Genomic DNA, 10,768 nt, shown 5'->3' on the forward strand with positions numbered 1-10,768 from the left:
TGCATGAGGCCTGAGTGCTCAAGTGAATGGGACTGTGCTCAGTGGCGTAACTACCGCCGTAGCAGCAGTAGCGGCTGCAACGGGGCCCGCGGCATAAGGGGGCCCGTGTCGCCCGCCGGCACGGGCCCCCACCATGGCCGGAGGCTCCGCTAGCAGCCGCTATGGCTGCTACAGCGGGACGCCACTGAACACTACGGCAGAGCAGGGAGGTATCTCCCCGCTCTGCCATTAACTGGTTCCCGACCGCTGGCTGTATTTTTACGGCCAGCGGTCAGGGTCCTTAAAACCCGAGCCATAGACTTTCTACGGCTCGGGTTTTAACTTGCTGCCCGCACGATCGGGCAGCTGAATGTCGGGTCTCCGGCTGTCAGTGACTGCCGGGGACCCTGAGGAGAGGATAGAAGCAGCTTTCGCTGCTTCTGTCTTCTCTGATCACTTGTACACAGCGCTGAATGCGCGCTGTGTACAGGAATAAAGACAGCACTTACTAGACCCAGCACAGCCCTATTAGTGACAATCGTCACTATGAGAGGGCTGATTTCCCCTGTAACTGGGGCTGCTGTGCAGCTCCAGTTACAGTGGAAAAACATGGTGTAAAAGAAAGAAAAAAAATATATAAAGTTCCCCAAAGGTCTTCTTTGACCTTTGGGGGACAGATCATAGTAATAAAAAAATAATAAAGTAAAGTGCAAAAAAAATGTAAATAATAAATACACATAAAATACCCACCCCAAAAAAAAACGTTCCCCCCCACCAATCATTGTTGTAACGCTAGCGCTGACCCAATTACCCTAATATAGACATGTAATATATAAAAATTTACGGTAGAAAATGGCGATCACAAATAAAAGGTCTATTTTAGGGTAAAACTATGTTATTACCAAAAAAAAAATAGCTGAAATGTAAAAAAGCTTATTTTTTTACTATTATTTTCAAACTTTATGAATAAAAATTCTAAAATAGCAAAAAAGGTGTGTATAAAAACGATAAAAAATTAAACCTGCATTGTCTACGGAAAAAACGTCGCAAAAATCATGTCGTTAGCACAACAAATAAAAAAGTTATAGCCGTTTAACTAACACGTGCTAAAAATGGCTAAACGGTGTCTGGTCCTGAAGGTGCAAAATAGAGCAAAATACATGTATCCCCTCCCCTCTCCACAGGACATGTATCCCCTCTACACAGGACACGTATCCCCTCTCCACAGGACATCCACAGGATAGGGGATACATGTGTGATCGCTGGCATTGAGACTGAAAGTCCACTGAAGTTCTCCATCACAAACCTCAGACTTCCGGGGTCTGTGTCGGCAGCTCCGTAGAAATGAATGGAGCGCTGGTCGCGCTTGTGCGCATGCGTGACCAGCGCTCCTTTCATTGTTATTGAGCTGCGCAGACGCCGGAAGTCAGAGGTTTGTCATGGAGAAGTTCAGGGGACTTTCAGTCCCCCGTTCTCCCTATTGCTGCCAGCGATCACTCATGTATCCCCTATCCTGTGGAGATCCTGTGTAGAGGGGATACATGTATTTTGTAGGACACACTGTAGGTCGCATTTTTTTGGGAGGGGGGGACGCTGTATGGCGTTCCCTACAGGGGGGAACGCTGTATGGCGTTCCCTACAGTGGGGGGTGGCTGTATGGCGTTCCCTACAGGGGGGAGCTGTATGGCGTTTCCTACAGGGGGGGCTGTATGGCGTTCTCTACAGGGGGGGGCTGTATGGCGTTCTCTACAGGGGGGGCTGTATGGCGCTATCTACAGAGGGGGGGCTGTATAGCGTTATCTACAGGGGGGGCTGTAAAAAAGGCACTATCTACAAGGGGGGGGGGTTGTGTGACACCCAGGGGAGGGGGGGCCCCAGTCAAAAGTTTGCTATGGGGCCCAGTCTTTCCTAGTTACGCCCCTGACTGTGCTGCAGGTACCTGTGGCCCCTTCGTTTGCAGGATCATTGGAGATCCCAGCTATAAAGATTAATGGTGTCGTAATTTTGATTTATGCAAACCATGGAGAGTTCTGGGAATTACATCCGGAATACTGAATATTAGAGCTCTTGCACATGGCTGTATTACTGCTCTGTTTCGTATGAAGCCCTAACACGGCTGCCATAGAGGGGCACGAGGCCTCTACTGTACTTCAATATGACTTCAATTTTATATAGAGGCATATGGTGGTGTCGCATTTCATACAAATTCTACAAATAAATAAATATTAGGACATACTCCATTGGCTTTGTATGTACGGAGATATTCTGTAATTACAGACCAATGGTTCTAGGGAAGAATATCACATGGCGTCTGACGGATGTTGTGGGGCTCTGTATAGCCTCCATGTAATGCTGTACAGGTTCTTACAATGTGCATGAGCTTTTAATAATGGGACAATATGCCTGTCTGAACTCCACTAACCTGTGTTATTTAGTTTACTTCTAATGGCTACAAGTTTCAATCCCATAATACTTCAGCACTGGAAAACTAGAATTAGATTATATACTGCAAAAATTGTTTTTCATGTGATGTGTCAACAACTCCATTCCCTGCACATTACATCCAAATACGTGACTGCCGTGACTAAAGTGTAAAAAACAGACCTGAGGCTTCCACGAGGAGGAGGGGTAATCATTACCTAAATGATTTATCATTGTTTTGCTGCATTCACAAAATATATACGGTTAATTTTGTTGAGCGACTCTAAAGAGCAGGTGGGTGGTAGAGAAGCTTTCAATCCTCTCACTCTAATCCCACACACACCAATTACAAGCTGACAAGCTCAGCACGGCAATCAGTAGAAACGCAAAAATGGGGACAAAACAAATTTTTAAAGTAGGTTTCTTAAAAATTTCAATAATAATTTCTACTGAAGCAATATTGATTTGGAAATAGATGAAGTTATGTAATGAAACGAATGGTTGAGAAATAGTTTGAACGTAAAAAAAACCAAAAAAAAGTACACCCCCTCTGAACATAAAATTATATTTCTAAATGAGCACCATTACAATTCATGGAAAGGATGATGACAATGTAATTTACTAACCCCTTGGCAAAATGTGACATAACTTTATGTGACAGTCACCAAGGGGGAGAATAGAGCGGGCTGACGGGCTGAGCCTATTCCATGCTTAGCGGATGACGGCTGTACCAAACATCCGACGCCTCATTGTAACGGCCAGGATTGGAAATAACTCCCATCCCAGCAGTTTAACCACTTAGATGCCGAGGACAATAGCAACCATGGAACCTAAGCCGTTCAAAAAAATCCCCCTTTTTCAATTTATCCCCTAAAGTAATGTATAAGAAAAATAACATGAACATAATTGGTATCGCTGCGTCACTATAAGGCCGAAATTTTTGAAAAATTATCAAAAAGTCCCATGTCTCACTATAAAACCTACTGCTCACCCCGCTAACAACAAGCCCTTCACACCGCTCAACTGAAAAATGAAATCGTTAACGTTCTTAGAATATGGCGACACAGATAAAAGGATTTGTTAAAAAAAAAATTGTTTCTAAAAGACGTAAAACAAAGAAATATATATAAGTTTGGTATCGCCTCAATCATATCAACCCGAAGAATAAAAATAACATGTTGTTACCACAAAGTGAACACCGCAAATAAAAAGACAGAAAAACAATGGAGAGATCGCTGTTTTTTCCCATTTCACCACACAAAAAGTATTTTTTTGGTTTCCCTCTACGTTATATAATACATTAAATGATGCCATTAAGAACTACAACTCGTCCTGCAAGAAATAAAGTCTCACATGGCTCTGTTGACTGAAAAATATGGCTTTTGGAGGGTGGGGAAGAAAAAAATGAAAACACAAAAAATGGCTGTGGCGCCAAGGGATTAAACATATACTTAATATCAACATCTAAAAATGTCATTAATACAGTGAAACCTCTCCAGAAGACCACCTTTTTGAGAAGACCGTACCCTTACCCAGCCCAGATTTCGTGACAGATTTTCAGTTCCACCATATATTATTCATACTGGCCATCTTCTTTGAGAAGACCACTCGCCTAGAAGAACCCTTTTCAATGCAATTTCAGATGGTCGTCTCAAAGACGTTTCACTGCAACTTTGACCTTCAAGATCCCCAACTCTTTCCATGTTTCTCTCCCGAAGCCAGTGGTTCTGAACCACTTTACCAAGACTCCAAGCCCTGCGATTGCCTCCAGCGGCCCTTCAGACACCTTCGAGGTTAAGGAAATCTTGGACATTAAAAGAGGAAGAACCTTTTATTTAGTAGATTGGACGGGGTTTGGTCCAGAAGAGAGGTCCTGGGAGCCAGAGGAGAATCTCAACGCTCCTACCCTCATTAAGAGGTTTCTCTCTCGTGGGTATCACTATCTACAGAGGGGTGTGTAGGGGGAGGGGGGGCGGGTGTGTGTGTGTGTGTGTGTACACAGGGGGGAGCTGTAAGGGAGATGCTGTCTCCAAGATATATATATATATTTTTGTTTTTTCCTTGGGGCGTAAACATATGTCTTGGGGCTTGTGCCCCATATCTTTTAAGACCCTAGCATCGCCACTGCATACTTGGCCACTGCAACACTTTCACCTTGTTCTTTAAGAATACAGCATTGTCCTTGGTGGAATGTTTGGAATCATGGTCAGCTTGTGTAGAGATGATAGCATCTTCACTTTCCAGATTTTGCAGTACATCTTGGAATTCACAGACTAAGTACAATTCTCCCACACCTTTGGCACTCATACTTCCCTATATAAGTACTTTGCTACCACCACACTTCAATGTGCAGACCATGCACTTATCACGGCATTCTTGTCCTTTGCAATGCTATAGATTTAGGATGACATCAGACCTTTCCATCAGAGGAACCTATCAACGGAAAGGCAAACGGAAACCATAGCTTCCGTTTGCATTACCATTGATTTCACAAAACAACGGAAACCTTATGGAACTGTAATGACCGGGGGGTAGGGAAACGGACAAGTGAGTCCTAATCTACCCGCCACTCTGTCCCTGCCTACTTGCAACGACCCGCCCTAGGCGACGGGGTACAACTGGGCGGCGGTCCCTGCACTCAGTAAGTGCACGACAAACACGACAAACATACAAGGGAATACAAGCAAGGGAAAGGGGCAGTTGCCCACGGCAACACCGTGAGCAACCAGAGTGGTGAACGAGCCGAGTCAAGCCAGGAGTGTGCGAGGTACCAAACGAAGAGCAGAAGAGTAGTCAGTAAGCCAGGGTCTGTATGGAGCAGGAACAAAATAGAAGGAGCTGTAGCTGGGCCAGGAAACCACACGAAAAAGAATAACAAGCAAGGAGGAACAGGAAATGCAGGTATAAATAGACAGAGGGCGGGAGCTAGCTGAGTCTGGCCAGGCTGCGATAGGCTCTCCCACTCCTAAGCCTGCCAGCCTGAGTGGTGGAAGATGGAGTCAGTCTCAGGGATGTAGATTCAGGTGCTGACTGATTAATTAAGGGAGTTAACCCCGAAGCTGTGCCTGGCAGATCCTTTACAGGAACGGAGACAAACGGAAACCATTTGCAATGGAAGCATTACCATTGAAATAAATGGTAATGCAAACGGAAGCTACGGTGTCCATTTGCCTTTCCATTCATGGGTTCCTCTGACGGAAAGCTCTGACAGAACCCATCAACAGAAAGCAAATGCAGATGTGAACAGACCCTTGCTGTGTGCGATGAAACATTCACTCCAGTTTGACTTGCAACAGCTTTTGCCAACTCTGAGGCACTTGCCCAGTGATTCTCCTGCACTTTTCTCATGAAACTTGCTCTGCACGGGGTGAAAGCTTATAGCGAAAGCCTGAACATTTCAGATAGCTTGTCATTGGACCATCTTTTTTGTAGTTCTGCATAACTATTTCTAATGTGTTAAGACTTAATAATAATAATTTTCTAATCTTACCCAGAACCAGAAAACATGCTAAGTTATATTTTGTACCATTCAGTAACGTGTATTCATTTTTGCAACATGGCCTTTAATCAATTTGATAAGAAAATCATATTGACTTATTAAGTATTTAAATGTTTGATAACTTGAAAACTACAAATATGTCTTATTTGGAAAGAGAAATTGCTGAGTTTTTAGGTTTCAGTTTATGTAAACTGTAATTCTCCAGCTCTTTCTATGTTTTATATAGACACACACATTAAAATTTTTAGAACATTATAAATGAGACCTCATAGTCTAGATTTTAAGGCTGATGTAGACAAATAGGGTATAGAAGTTGCATAACCCCCTCAATCAATACCAGTTTTCCAGTTGCTCCAGTCAGGCATTGCCCAAGGGTCCTACAGGAGAAGGGGTCTGCAGAACCTCCTTCAGTCCCACGCAGACATCAGAGAGCTACATTAGAGTGCCACCTAAGGTTTACACACAGCATAGTCTTTGTGCACCTTCACAACCATTGTTTTATTGACTCAAAGCATCTAAAATGAAACAAAAAAAGTAACAACCTTGAAAATAATTTATCAAAATGTCCTATTTTGTGTCTACAGCTCCTATTATAAACCTATACGTCTCCCTGGAAACAGACAGCAAATCAAACCTGTGTAGTCAGATTCCGCAGTCATACTTGACTTGCCTCTATATTCCATACTACTTGCTAACTTACTAAATGTATATTAACAAAAAGTATGGGGCAGATGGATGCCAATATGACTGCAGATTAAGAGTGCACAGTTTGTACTCTATAGACATATAGGCTTGCATAATAGCTACAGACACGAAATGATATGACATTTTCAATCAAAACCATTTGCAAAGTTGCTTCATCTTGTATTTCAGATACAGTGTAACAATACAATAAAAATAATTGTGAAGAAGGCTATGCATTAGCCCTTGGAAGCCACCTGACAGCCTTTTTCCTTTTATTATTGGTGCAGTACTGGGGTGGTTTTGAACTACACCAGTAATACACAGGTCCCTATGTGAATGAGGTCTAATGACGTGAGTGGGCAGGGCCTGCTCCACTAATCACATTTGCCTTGAGACAGTGTGTCACTTTTAGAGATGTCACTGCACAAGTGATGTGATGTCACTAGTGTCAGCTTGAGGGCCCATGGCAATTTTAGTTCCAGTGGTAAAAAAAACGTAACTTTTAAACATGAAATAAAGATTGGAACAATAACTACACACTATAGTAAGGGCATTCCTACGTCAGACCTTGGTCGTGTTTTGTTAAGATTACCACGTTACATTGCAATATAATTGATTCCTAACAATGTGACAGCTGTAAGGCTCAGTGTGACTGGAAACAAGAAGCTACTATTTCATGCCTCGTGTAGTGCTTCCGCTAATTCAAATGATTTATAGTGCAGCCAGACACTTACCTGCTGACTGGCTGGAAAATCACTGTTCATAAATAGCTAAACAATATAAATCACTGATTACTCTCAAAGTAAAACTATCACCATTGCATTGACAGTGTAAGAGCTCTTTTTTTGCTGTTTAAAGGGGTTGTCCCAAGATTTAATATGGACAGCAGTGGATTATTCAGGACACTGTCCAGGCGTGTAAAAGATGAACATAACTTATAAATAAATTTTTAATTACAGTTTAACACCTCAGCATGTCTGTCAGTCTCTGTACAGGAGAATCTCTTCCGGTGTTCTTCCAGTCTCCCCAGAAAGTGTGTTTTTTTAACACTGGACTTTATTAAGGCCCGGTTCACATCTGAGTTGGGGGCCTCCATCACAGATCCATCTGAAAATACCAGAAACAATAGCACAGCATGCTGCACTATTGTTTCCAGTAAAACCACTGAGACCCCAACAAAAACCCAATGGAACAAATTCAAGTCAATGGGTTCCTTTAGGTACCGATGGTGTCCGTCGTACAATGAAACCAGCAATTCCGGTATTTTCATTGTTCTTCTCCTCTGACAGAGCAGAACAATAGAAATGCCAATGCAAATGTGAACGATGCCTAATAACACGACAACATTCCTAGAGCCAGGCATCATATTCGTAATAAAGTAGTTGTAGCAATAACCACAATAATAAGCATTATTTTAACACCCCCACTCAACTACTTATCCTGTTAGTCCTATAATGGTCCTGAATACTTCAAACTTGGCTCCAGGTTTGTCATAACATCCGCTGTCATCTTGTCAGTCTCACAGTAAGCAAACTCCATTGCACCACGTTCCACTAAATATCGGAGGTGGGGATGTTTTACATCAATGGGCTTGGTTTATTGCGTTGATCTTTTCACTGCTGGCAAGTTGAATACATCCTTGGTTGTCTTCATAAATCACAGATGGCGGAGTCAGGGGCTTACCAAGATCCTGTAACAGTTGGTTCAACCAAATCATTTCTTGACTAGCATTAATTGCAGAGACACATTTGGTCTCTGTAGACGATAATGCAACCATCACTTGCGTTCTGCTGAACCAGGGCTCTCTCCTAATTTGAATAAGTAATCAATTGTTGACATACAATACCTTGAATCCCCAGCCCAGTCTGTAACCACATAATCTGTGGGTTTTCGTTCTACTTTTGCACATATCTTTAGATTTTAGATGTCTTCAATCTGTTTAAGATTTGAAGGACCTTATTAACGGAGTGTCTTTTGCGTGGCTTACACTTTGTCAGAGAATTCCCATTGTAGCTGTGATATCTGGGCGCGTAGTGGTTTCTATATATAAAAGTACCCCCACTGCTTGTCTGTAACTCTCATTGTTCGGTAATAGATCATCTTCTCCTTCCAATTTCAAGTGGAATGGATCCATTGCTGTTGACACACCTATGGCCTCTGACATCCCAAACTGGTTCAGGACCATGGCGATTTTAGCACTCTGATGAAAAAGAAAACTCCCATCTTCCTCTCTCTGGATTTGGATTTCCACATAATATGTGACATTTGCAAGGTCTTTTGTTTAAAAATGTTGGTTTAGAAGTTTACCTAACTTAGTAATATTTGTCTCTTCTTGGTGAGCTATAATTACATCATCCCCATAGATAAGACGGTACATTCACTTCTTATCTGCACATTTTGTGTATAAACATGGATCATCTTGACTTCTTTTAAATCCTTCTTCCAACAAAATGTTATTTATCTTAGTGTTCTATGCTCTTACCGATTGCTTGAGACCATAGATAGATTTTTGAAGCTTGCAAACAAAGTGCTCTTCCCCTTAACGCAATAACCTTCAGGTTGCGACATGTACATCTTCTTTTTCAATGTCACCATTAAAAAGGCTTGTAATGTCAAAATGTCTCACTGTCATCTTTTGAACAGCTGCTAAAGCCAAAGTCCTGAATGTGGTTGTTTAGCAACTGGAGGAAATTTGACATCATAGTCTTCACCATATTTTTGCAATTAATCTTGCCTTAAATCGGTTAATGTTACCTTCAGTGTCATACTTTGTTTTAAAAACCCACTTACACCCAATTGCCCTCCTGCCTTGAGGTAGCTTGGTGGGCACCCATGTCTGGAGTTGGTAAAGAGACTTAATTTCTTCATCAGCAGCTTTAACGCACTTCTGCTTCTGATGGACAAGCAGTTGTTGCATCTCCTCCCATGACTGTGGCTCACGAAGTGTTCTAGCCACGTATGACAGGCGTTTAGCTGGGATACCTTTGTTGCATCTTGTAGATCTCCTAAGTAAAGAATGAGCTAGTACAATCTCTTCTTCAGTGGATGGAAAGCCTAACCAAACTTCAGGGTCTTTTTCTTTGTTATCTTGAACGTCTGGAAATTTTAGTGACACAGAGTCCTCATCAAACATCTTATCTCTGCTGATTGTTACCTTGCTGGTTTCAGGGTGCAGAATTCTATATTCTTTTTGGATTTCACTATAGCCTACCAGTACTCCTTCCTTTGCATTAGCTTCCAACTGGGTATGCTTTTCTTTTCGAATATGTACAAATGCCTATTTGCTGTAATTCAGGCTTCTTTTTGTGCCATTGCTCGTATGGAGTTTTCATTGTGGCTTTTCCTGGTAATCGGTTTTGAAGATAGCAAGTTGTCATGATTGCTTCTCCCCAATATGTATTTGGAAAATCTGCATCAAATAGCATGCTTCTTCCACTTTGACTGAGAGTTTGGTTCTCACTCTGTTATACCAATCTGTTCAGGGTTATATGGTGTGGGGGTATGGAACACGATTCTATTCCTTTTTAAAATGCTTTTCGTCTGACCACTTGTGTATTCAATTCCATTGTCTGCACGTAGCCTTTTTGGCATTCTCCCAAATAAGTTACGTTTCAGCAAGATACACTTCAAGTTTCGCTGGAACTTCATCCTTGCGGTGAAGCAGATCGACAATTGTGTATCATGATCAATCATCTAGAAATGTGAGAAAAATATATTTTATTTCTAGGGGCTTGAGTACTGGATAGTGAAAAAGAAATGGATGTGTAAAGAGCCCCATTGAATAGCATGTGTCAGTGTGCTGTCGGTTATTTAATCGGACAGGAAATACTTTTTTGTGATAAGGCCTTGGGGGTCCAAGTTTTTTGCATACAAAACGTTCAGATTTCCTTAGTGGACTTTTATTTTTATTTAAACCTTGTGCTTTTAGATTCTGCTCTGGACACATCACTGCTGTTTGTACTCTCTATTTTTCACTTTTATTATTCTACAAGCTTGTCTTTTTCCTACTCTGATGTGAGCTCATGATCTGGTCGTGCGTCTAGTGCAGTCACAAGCGGGTCATAGCTTTCTGGTAGATTACTGAGTAACAGTGCAGCAACATGGAAGTCTTTTATTTCTTCTCCAATACCCCGTAAGCGCTCTACTATTTCTAGGTTATTTCTTATGTAGTGCTGAATATCCTGG

Source organism: Rhinoderma darwinii, chromosome 11 (genome assembly GCF_050947455.1).
Source record: "Rhinoderma darwinii isolate aRhiDar2 chromosome 11, aRhiDar2.hap1, whole genome shotgun sequence".
Taxonomy (NCBI): Eukaryota; Metazoa; Chordata; class Amphibia; order Anura; family Rhinodermatidae; genus Rhinoderma; species Rhinoderma darwinii.